The sequence below is a fragment of the Rhinoraja longicauda genome, chromosome 19, assembly GCF_053455715.1.
Source record: "Rhinoraja longicauda isolate Sanriku21f chromosome 19, sRhiLon1.1, whole genome shotgun sequence".
Lineage (NCBI taxonomy): Eukaryota > Metazoa > Chordata > Chondrichthyes > Rajiformes > Arhynchobatidae > Rhinoraja > Rhinoraja longicauda.
The window spans coordinates 15,891,081-15,902,933 of record NC_135971.1 but is presented as its reverse complement, the minus strand read 5'-3'; positions in this window follow the sequence as shown (position 1 = coordinate 15,902,933).

The following is an 11,853-nucleotide window of genomic DNA, read 5'->3' as shown; positions in this document are numbered from 1 at the left end:
GCAGGAACGGGGTACTGATTGAGAGTGATCAGCCATGATCGCGTTGAATGGCGGTGCTGGCTCGAAGGGCTGAATGGCCTACTCCTGCACCTATTGTCTATTGTCTATTGTATGATCAGGGATCTTATGAGACCTGGACAGGGTGCTGTTATCTAGCTTTTGTAATCCCACATTTACGAATTATAAATCATCCTCTATAACATCCAGAGTGGAGCTCTAAACGAGCAGTATCGGAGTTTGAGAGATTTTTGGTGGATAATATTCCCGAGATGGGGAACCGCTCGGGCGGGAACTGAAATTTGAAACTTAGCTGGTGCCCTGGAACAATTAGCAAATTGTACTGCTGATGGACTGTACGAGACTCAGGAACAAATAGGCCAGCTAACAACTGAAATGATGGCCCTGCGTCTTGTCGCTCTCCAGAATCGTATGGCCCTAGATTTCCTGCTAGCCGAGAAAGGGGGTACCTGTGCTATGATAGGGCAGGAATGTTGTACATTTGTACCAGATGTATCCTCTAATATTACCAATATCGCGGGGCATGTGAAGGAGGTTATAGAAAGAGTGTTTAGCGTTTGAGCCCTCTGAGGGGGTGCTGTGAACTGTTTATGTATGTGCTGTTATGTTTGTGTGCCATTGTATGTTTGTTCTTAGTACCTGAACTGATGTACAGCGCTTTGGTCAATGTGGGTTGTTTTTAAATGTGCTATACAAATAAAATTGACTTGGCTTGACTAGGAAAATAGGGGCAGATTTAGCCCAAGATCGAATTAATGCTTCAGGATGGGATTGGTTTGGTTTAGGATATTTGTGGGGACCGATTCTCCATTATGGCAGTATCATTGTGTTCATTGTTGTGATTCTGTTAATCTGTTATTTCTTCGGGAATTTATTATGGGGAACAAAGAAATGGCAGATGAGTTAAACCTTTACTTTGGATCTGTGTTCACTGAGGAAGATACACACAATCTCCCAAATGTTCTAGGGGCCGGAGAACCTAGGGTGATGGAGGAACTGAAGGAAATCCACATTAGGCAGGAAATGGTTTTGGGTAGACTGATGGGACTGAAGGCTGATAAATCCCCAGGGCCTGATGGTCTGCATCCCAGGGTACATAAGGAGGTGGCTCTAGAAATAGTGGAAGCATTGGAGATCATTTTTCAATGTTCTATAGATTCAGGATCAGTTCCTGTGGATTGGAGGATATCAAATGTTATCCCACTCTTTAAGAAAGGAGGGAGAGAGAAAACGGGTAATTATAGACCAGTTAGTCTGACATCAGTGGTGGGGAAGATGCTGGAGTCAATTATAAAAGACGAAATTGCTGAGCATTTGGATAGCGGTAACAGGATCATTCCGAGTCAGCATGGATTTACGAAGGGGAAATCATGCTTGACAAATCTACTGGAATTTTTTGAGGATGTAACTAGGAAAATTGACAGGGGAGAGTCGGTGGATGTGGTGTACCTCGACTTTCAGAAAGCCTTCGACAAGGTCCCACATAGGAGATTAGTGGGCAAAATTAGAGCACATGGTATTGGGGGTAGGGTACTGACATGGATAGAAAATTGGTTGACAGACAGAAAGCAAAGAGTGGGGATAAATGGGTCCCTTTCGGAATGGCAGGCAGTGACCAGTGGGGTACCGCAAGGTTCGGTGCTGGGACCCCAGCTATTTACGATATACATTAATGACTTAGATGAAGGGATTAAAAGTACCATTAGCAAATTTGCAGATGATACTAAGCTGGGGGGTAGTGTGAATTGTGAGGAAGATGCAATAAGGCTGCAGGGTGACTTGGACAGGTTGTGTGAGTAGGCGGATACATGGCAGATGCAGTTTAATGTAGATAAGTGTGAGGTTATTCACTTTGGAAGTAAGAATAGAAAGGCAGATTATTATCTGAATGGTGTCAAGTTAGGAAGAGGGGATGTTCAACGAGATCTGGGTGCCCTAGTGCATCAGTCACTGAAAGGAAGCATGCAGGTACAACAGGCAGTGAAGAAAGCCAATGGAATGTTGGCCTTCATAACAAGAGGAGTTGAGTATAGGAGCAAAGAGGTCCTTCTACAGGTGTACCGGGCCCTGGTGAGACCGCACCTGGAGTACTGTGTGCATTTTTGGTCTCCAAATTTGAGGAAGGATATTCTTGCTATTGAGGGCGTGCAGCGTAGGTTCACTAGGTTAATTCCCGGAATGGCGGGACTATCGTATGTTGAAAGGCTGGAGCAATTAGGCTTGTATACACTGGAATTTAGAAGGATGAGGGGGATCTTATTGAAACATATAAGATAATTAGGGGATTGGACACATTAGAGGCAGGAAACATGTTCCCAATGTTGGGGGAGTCCAGAACGAGGGGCCACAGTTTAAGAATAACGGATAGGCCATTTAGAACGGAGATGAGGAAGAACTTTTTCAGTCAGAGAGTGGTGAAGGTGTGGAATTCTCTGCCTCAGAAGGCAGTGGAGGCCAGTTCGTTGGATGCTTTCAAGAGAGAGCTGGATAGAGCTCTTAAGGATAGCGGAGTGAGGGGGTATGGGGAGAAGGCAGGAACGGGGTACTGATTGAGAGTGATCAGCCATGATCGCATTGAATGGCGGTGCTGGCTCGAAGGGCTGAATGGCCTACTCCTGCGTCTATTGTCTATTGTCAATCGGCCACTTTAAAAGACTATAGCATAATTATAGCATAATTATAGTGATTATAGCATAATCAAAGAGGGGAATGTAAGGGCTCACATTACGAATGTAGCCATGTGGGTTTTATTGCAGGGGTGTAAAAGGGGTGTGAAAGCTCCAGCTCGATTATGTTGCCAGGACATCCTGTTGTCAGCATGGAAGCGCGGTTTATGGCTAAGTGTATCCTTTGATATGGGCAACTGGCTTTAAGGCTTCGAAGGTTAACCATCCTTTGATTATTAAGGGGAACATTTGGCCATAAAGACTGCTCTTTGGTCCTGGGAATACCGAGGACATGTAGGTCACACAGGACACGGAGGACATAGGGGTCCTAAAGGGCACATAAAGATTTATAGGACATTGTAAAACTTGCCATATAAGGTAGCAACGGAAATGTACTGGCGCATGTATTACGGGTATAAAATGTGTGTAATTGTTAGCATTCGGAGAGAGAGACTACAGTGGCTCCTAAGCATTTCTAAACGCTTCGGTTTCTAGACTTTCTCCCAGCTGGGTGAGTAGAATAAAGAGGTTAAACGAATTCGGTTGTCTGCCTGTTTTTTCTAATAGGCCACGGACTACAACAGGAGCAGCTCTGGAGAGAAGGAATGGGTGACGTTTCAGGTCGAGACCCTTCTTCAGACTGAAGAAGGGTCCAGACCTGAAACATCACCCATTCCTTCTCGACTGAGATGCTGCCTGTCCCGCTGAGTCACAGCAGCATTTTGTGTCTACTTTCGATGTAAACCTGCAACTGCAGTTCTTTCGTACACATCTTACTTCAAGATGTCAGAAACAAGAACAATGGAAAAGGTATAAGCTTTACCTTGCTTGAAGTCATCAGATGTTTCTTTAAATGTTGTGTTGAATGAAACAGGGCAATGAAACTTTTCAATCGGCAAGGCCTCCTCTACCACCGACAGTGGTTTGGCTTCATCACGAACACTGCGAATATTTAACAGCCGGTTATCAACTGAGCATTAGAAATGTTTTGAACTGTTCCACGAAAACTTACAATATTTCCGTCAAGAGCATGTCTTACCTTCGCTTGCGACCAGCTTCCCCCTGAAAGAAATAAAACACAAATCTCAATTGACTGAGATGGACCATCGTTCATCCCGACAGCGGGAATTTCTCCACATTTCTACAACCCTCTGATAATTCCCATTTCCCAACTCTTATCTCCGCTGCCATGCAGATAGAAAGTGGACATTACCGTCGAGACATAGAACGATGGGGAAAAGCACAAGGAATGTTCATGAGAATGATGCCATGACTGAGAGGATGGAGCTCAATGTAAAGACTGGGCAGGTCGTGGGATTTTATCTGGAGAAAATGTCAGGAATGATTAGATAGGATTTAATTTATCGGTGGATTTAAATGGGTGAGGATGAAATAATATCTCTAATCGATGGGAGAGCAAAAATCAAAGCTGAAATGTCACCTTGTCTTCAACAAATACCGAAAGGAATGCAGTCATGAGAACATGGACCTCGCTAGCATTGGAGGGAATGAAGACAACAGCAGAGATACATTTAAGGGCAAGCGGGATAAACACGTGAGCACTCCTGGAATTCGGGGTATTGTTACCGGGTGTGGTGAGTAGATGGGAGGGATGTTGAGTGGAGCAGAAATCCTGACTGGATAGGATGTGGCGAATGGCCTGGTCTATGATGTAGAATGGGATGTAATTCTATGGTGAACAAAGGTGGGTAAAACAAACAGAGCAAATTCCCCCAAGGTGACCGCCCACTGCTGATGGGAACCGGATATAGATGTTCAATCTGCTGTGTGCGCCACATTCTAGATTTCAATGTTAATCCCCACAATGTGGTCATGGCTGATCTAGCCCAGGAATGAACTCCTCCGCCTTGTCCCATTCCCTTTGATTTCAGTTCCCCGAATTTTCGTAATTTTATCTTCCTCTGGTATAAATACGTCTAATAGGTTAAACTCAGAGTCTCTTGGTTGGAGAATCCCAGAGATTTACTGTCCTCTGCTCATTCGTGGCCCTTGGGATCAGATATAGGATCACCCGTCGTTGTTCTCAACTCCACAGAATACAAACACCTCTCTACATTCCGGCCAGGCAGTCCTGAGATCCCATAGATTATGCTGGAGGCCAATTAGTTTGGGAACAACAGCTGGAACAGATGAAACATTTACCCAGTTCTGAATTACTGGTAAATGCAGCATGTATTTCTGAAATATCCCCCTCCATTTTGTGACTGCACTTTCACTTCGCCAGACTGTGGTGTAACCCCTCACCTTCAGAAACACCACACTGTCCTTTTGATCCATCTGCTGCTGCAACTTAGAGAGTTCCTCCTGAATAGATTTTAAATTCTCTTCGATCTCTCCAAGATTTTTCTTCATTCTATTCAGAATCCTCTTCTCTTCCTCCCGGATATCTGCCTGTACGCGCTGCTCTTTATCAGTGAGAATCTGGTGCAGTTCAGCAAACTGGGATGCGATCTTGGACTGAAGGTTGTGTGACTGTTCCTGTCAAATGAAAGGTGAAGATCAATATGTAATGTCATTGATTGTGTTTCCCTCAGAGGTTGACGGTGACATTTGTCCTGTGCATTTTTTTACTTGCTTTGGCAATTCAATAGTTTGTCTAAATGCTTCTGAAATGTTGTGAGGGTAATCTTATAACCTTCAATCCTCTACACCTAATACAATTCCCAGCTGCCTATTCCTTTTCAGGTGCCCATTAATTCCCATTTATCCGTCCACCACCCCCTAGTGGGGTGCCGCAAGGCTCATTGCTGGGACCGCAGTTATTTACAATATATATTAACGATTTAGACGAGGGAATTAAATGTAACATCTCCAAGTTTGCGGATGCCACAAAGCTGGGCGGCAGTGTGAGCTGCGAGGAGGATGCTGTGAGGCTGCAGGGTGAGTTGGACAGGTTGGGTGAGAGGGCAGATGCATGGCAGATGCAGTAAAATGTGAATAAATATGACGTTATCCACTTTGGTCGCAAGAACAAGAAGGCAGATTATTATCTGAATGGTGTCAGATTAGGAAAAGTGGAGGTGCAATGAGATATGGGTGTCCTTGTACATCAGTCAATGAAAGTAAGCATGCACGTACAGCAGGCAGTGAAGAAAACTAATGGCATGTTGGCCTTCATTGTGAGAGGATTTGAGTTTAGGAGCAAGGAGGTCCTACTGCAGTTGTGCAGGGTCCTGTTGAGGCCACACCTGGAAAATGGTATGCTGTTTGTTCTCCTAATTTAAGGAAGGACATTCTTGCTATTGAGGGAGTGCAGTGTAGGTTCATCAGGTTAATTACCGGGATGGCAGGACTGACATATGATGAAAGAATGTATCACAAAATGCTGGAGTAACTCAGCAGGTCAGGCAGCATCAAGGAGAGAGGGAATGGGTGACGTTTCGGGTCGAGACCCTTCTTCAGCCTGATTTTAAATGGGTCGACTGGGCTTGTATTCACTGGAATTTGATAGGATCTTATAGAAACATGTAAAATTCTTTAGGGATTGGAGAGGCTACATGCAGGAAAAATGTTGCCGATGTTGTGGGAGTCCAGAACCAGGGGTTATAGTTTAAGAATAAAGGGTAGGCCATTATCATATTGAATGACGGTGCAGGCTCGAAGGGCCGAACGGCCTACTCCTGCACCTATTTTCTATGCAGCACCCGAGGTCAGGATCGAACCCGCTCACCAGAACTAGGAGACAGCAGCACTACTTGTGTCACTGCGCTGCCCTGTTATTACACGCGTCACAGGGATCAAACCTGCACAAGATCAGGAAATCGAAACTTAAAAGCCTCACCAGAACTCCAGAAATCTTCTCTTTCTGTTGCTGCTCCATTTGCAGGATCCCTGATTTATCTTTTGTGAGAGACTGGATGGAAGCTTTAACCTGACCCTGCGATTGTGTTTGAAAATCGGAGAATAAAAGTGTTAGACAATAAAAACGGAATTAAACAATGATGCGATCAAAATCGGTTTGCTTTTACCTTGTAGTTTTCAACAGCTTCATCTATCAGAATGAAGCGGTGCTCTCTGTGTTCCCGCCCACCTGCACAAACCACACAGATCAGCTTCTTGTCATTTTCACAAAACAGCTTCAGTTCTTCCTGATGTTCCCCGCAGTGAAGTTTACTTTCCTTCTCTGTCCGATTCAGGCTCAGTGTTCGAGCTTTCTCAGCCAGTCTCGCCAAGGCCCGACTCACCCTGAGGCTGCGGTCTGTAAACACATCTCTACATTCCGGGCAGGAGTTTCTCTCCTCCCTGTCCCAACTCTGTGTGATACAGGAGCGGCAGAAGTTGTGTCCGCACTCCAGTGACACCGGATCGGTGAAGAAATCCAGGCAGATGGGACAAACTGCCTCCTCGGTTAAACTCTCGACCTGTTCTTTCGAAGCCATTTTTTAACTCTGCCACTTCCTGGTTCAAAACGTATGTCCACTGCGCACGCCGCCGTCTAGAGGAATGAATGTAAATCTGACGCAAATGTTCAACGTGAAGATGCAAAAACAAAGAACTGCAGATGCAGGTTTACAAAAAAAAAGTACAAAGTGCTGGAGTAAGTCTGTGGGTCAAGCAGCACATCTGGAGAACATGGACAGCTTATGTTTCGGGTCGGGACCCTTCTTCAGACTGATTGTAGAGGGTGGGAGATGGAATAACGAAGGGAGGAAGGGGGCAGGACAAAGCCTGGCTGGCAATAGGTTGACACAGTTGAGGGGGGAGAGGGAGTTGATAGTCAGACGGTTGGACAAAGGCCAGAGATGAAAAGACAGAAGATGTGTGACAAAATGATTGAGGACTTGCGAATTGTGTCCTGATCTTCAAACAGTCTTCTCCTCAGACGGCCAAAGGTTGTGCAGGTGCACTGAAGGCGCTGGTGAGTTTCACCATCAATGTCTGCCTTCCTCTGGGAAGAGGAGCGCCGGCCAGAGCACCCGAGGGTCACCATCGTTACGACCATTTTAAAGGAAGGAGACAAATCCACCCGCGGAAACTATGGAGGGTTCCCCCGCTCTCTACCACAGGGAGGGGTCAGTTACACATTAAACCGTCCTGAATATAGACGGAAGTGGAGAGTAGCGCTTGGGACAGTGTAAGGCAGGATAAAATGCTGGAAACAACTGCAGAGTGGATTCACGAAGATGGTGCCAGGATTTGAGGGTCAGAGCGAAAGGGAGAGGTTGGGCAGGGAAGGATTTATTAATTGGAGCACAGGAGGCTGAAGTGCATAAGATCAAGAGGTGAATAGACAGGGTGAATGCACAGTCTGTTACCCGGAGCAGTGGAATCGGGAACTAGAGGACACAGGTTTGTGGTGAGAGGTGCAAGATTTAATCGGAACCTGAGGAACAACATTTTCACACAGAAGGTCGTGGGTGTCTGGAACAAGCTGCCAGAGGGGGTAAGTGAGGCTGGACAACAACGTGGAGTGGAGTTGAAGCCCCGTTTCCTGAAGAAAGAGGACACCTCCGAATCACCCCTCCTCCTCTTGCTCCACCTCCCCCTCCCTCTCCTCTCCCTCTCATCCACTCCCTCTCATTCTCTCCCTGCACCTCCTCATCACCCCCCTCTTCCTCTCCACCTCTCCTCCTCCTCAACTTCTTCCTCTCCTTCACCTCCTCCCCCTCCACCTCTCCCTCATCCCTCCCCTTCGCCCCTCCTCTCCCTCGCCTCCTCCTCTTCCTCTCCTCCTTACCCCTCCAGTTTTCTCTCCACCACTCCCTCTCCTCCTCTCCCTCACCCCTCCATTTCTCTCTCCTCCTCCACTCCGGGCCTCCAAGGCCGCCTCTCTCCGCAGCCGCCGCCGCTCCTTGTGGAGCCGCTGCCGGGCGGGGTCGGGGCCGCCGCTATAGGCCCGGCGGAGAGGGTGGAGGAGGGGGATGAACAATGCAATAGTCTTGTCGTGGTTCAATCTGAGCCACAGCCCACTGTTCCAATGCACATTATAAGCAGATGCCACTGTGCTAAATGTTGCAACACCCCCTGCACACTGAGGGCAATTTACCGAGGCCAATTAACCAACACACCCGCTTGCCTTTTGGAGGTGGGAGAAACCAGCAGCACCTGCAAGAAACCCACGTGGTCACAGCGAAAACGAGCAAACTCCGAACAGACTGCAACAGAGGTCAGGTTTGAACTCTGGTCTCTGGCCCTGTGAGGCAAAGGCTCTCCCTGCAGCTCCACAGCACGTCAAATGTCCCCACCTGCGCAAACTCTCCTGATAAACAACCCTTCCAGACCCGATAGAATCCTCGTAAACCTTCTTGCACCCTCTCCAGTTTGCCAACAACCTCATTGTGTCAAACGCTGTCTTTAATATCCTGACTTTTGAAAGAATGAGCAACAAACACATTCTTCACCTCCCTGCCTGTCACCGTTGCATCTTCCATGGCACTGTGTACCTGCACCCCGACACCTCTCCGTTCTGTAAAGCTCCCCGTTTACTGTGTATGTCCTGCCCTGGTTTGTCTCAGCAAAGTGCATCGGCTCACCTTCACATGAATAAATCCCACCTGCCGTTCCTGAGCCCATTGGCCCAGTTCACAGGGATCCCATTTACTCTCAGTAAAGACTCTCAGAGTGGAGACCTTCTTCACTCTCCACAATGTTACCAATTTTAGTTTCATCTGCAAACTGACTCCCTACATACACACCCAATCGTTTATCTAAATAAGGAATAACAGTGGACTCTGTCTCCAGTCTGAAAAACAACCCACTACCAACATCCTCTGCCTGTGACCTTCAGGTAATGTTGCATTCCATCGGCTAGTTCACCCCGGATTCCATGAGATCCAACCTTCCAGAGCGGCCTCCCATGTGGTGTGTAGAAGGTGCATCTCTCAGAGGGCAGTGAATATCACCCCTCCTCCTGTCGCTCCTCCTCCCCTCAACCCTCCTCTCCTTCACTCCTCCTCCTCTCCCTCTCCACCACTCCATCTCATCCTCTCCCTCTCCCTGCAGCTCCTCCTCACAACCCCCCCCCGTCTTCCTCTCCTCCATACCCCTCCTCTTCCTCTCCTTCACCTCTCCTCCTCCTCACCCCTCTTCCTCTCCACCTCTCCCTCATCCATCTCCTTCCCCTCCTCCCCCTCGACTCCTCTTCTTCACCTCCTCACCCTTCCATTTTGCGCTCCTCCATTTCTCTCTCCTCCTCTCCCTCACCCCTCCATTTCTCTCTCCTCCTCCACTCCGGGCCTCCATGGCCGCCTCTCTCCGCAGCCGCCGCCGCTCCTTGTGGAGCCGCTGCCGGGCGGGGTCGGGGTCGGGGCCGCCGCTGCAGGCCCGGCGGAGAGGGAGGGGAGAGGGTGGAGGAGGGGGATGAGAAGCCGCGGCAACAGCGGGTCTCGGGTTGCCGCCGCCATCAGCGCCATGGGGTCTTGCTTCCATAATACCGGTTGCCATCAAAGCTGAAGTGAACAGTAATCAGTCGGTATGTGTAGGAAGGAACTGCAGATGCTGGTTTAAACCGAAGACAGACTCAAAATGCTGGAGTAACTCAGTGGGACAAACAGCATCTCTGGAGAGAAGGAATGGGTGACGTTTCGTGTCAAGACCCATCTTCAAACAGTCAGAATCGACCCGTTCGTTGGAAGGAACTGCAGATGCTGGTTTAAACCGAAGATTGAGTCTGAAGAAGGGTCTCGACCCAAAACGTCACCCATTCCTTCTCTCCAGAGATGCTGCCGGTCCCGCTGAGTTACTCCAGCTTTTGTGTCTATCTTCAGCAAGCAGTCGGTGACAAGCTTTGAGTTTAAAGTCTGAAGATGTTAGAGGGGATGATTGAGGTGTAAGTGAGGAGAGAATTAGGCTGGCGGATGGCATCACAGATCCTGATTACACAATAATCAGAAAAAAAAGATAAGGTTTGAACAAGAGTTAGTTTAAAAGCATTAAATTCTCCAAGTAAACTTCAGTAAGTTTTAGAGTCAAAGGTCTTTTATTGTCACGTGTACCAATTAAGGTACAGTGATTTGCGAATTACCATATAGCCAGACAAAAAAAAGCAACAAGACACAGAATTACATAGAAGTTAACATAAACATCCACCACAGCGGATTCGCCACATTCCTCACTGTGATGGAAGGCAAAAAGGTCCAATCTTCGTCCTCTTTAATATCTTCCACTTTATAGCACAGAAACAGGCCCTTCGGCCCACCGAATCCGCACTAACCACCGATCCCCGCACACCAGCACCATCCCACACATAGTAGGGACATTTTACAATTTTACCGAAGCCAATTAACCTACATCCTGCACGTCTTTGGAGTGTGGATGGAAACCTGAGCATCCGGTGAAAACCCACGCAGGTCACGGCGAGAACACGCGTGCTCCGTACAGACGGCACCCTAATATCCATCAGAGGCACAAGCATTCTCAAATGGACAATAATGAAAAGAAATTCGGGCAGACACACAGACAGGAAAGGTTTGGACGGATAGACACAAAGTGCCGGAGTAACTCGGCAGGTCAGGCAGCATCTCTGGAGAGAAGGAATAGGGAGATGCTGAAAATCAAAAATAAAATCCGAGAAATACTCAGCAGGACGGTTAGTGTCTGTAGAGAGAGAAACAGAGTTAATAACTCAGGTTGATCATCATTTGTCATCAGTATCCGATCTGAAAAACATTTGGATAGCAGTAACAGGATCGTTCCGAGCCAACATGGATTTACGACGGGAAAATCATGCTTGACTAATCTTCTGGAATTTTTTGAGGATGTAACGAGGAAAATGAAGAAGTGAGAGCCAGTGGATGTAGTGTACCTGGACTTTCAGAAAGCCTTTGATAAGGTCCCACATAGGAGATTAGTGGGCAAGATTCGAGCACATGGTATTAGGGGTAGGGTGCTGACATGGATAGAAAATTGGTTGGCAGTCAGGAAACAAAGAGTAGGGATAAATGGGTCCCTTTCAGAATGGCAGGCAGTGACTAGTGGGGTACCGCAAGGCTCTGTGCTGGGACCGCAGCTATTTACAATATACATTAATGACTTAGATGGAGGGATTAAAAGTAACATTAGCAAATTTGCGGATGACACAAAGCTGGGTGGGAGTGTGAACTGTGAGGAGGATGCTATGAGGATGCAAGGTGACTTGGACAGGTTGTGTGAGTGGGCGGATGCATGGCAGAAGCAATTTAATGTGGATAAATGTGAGGTTATCCACTTT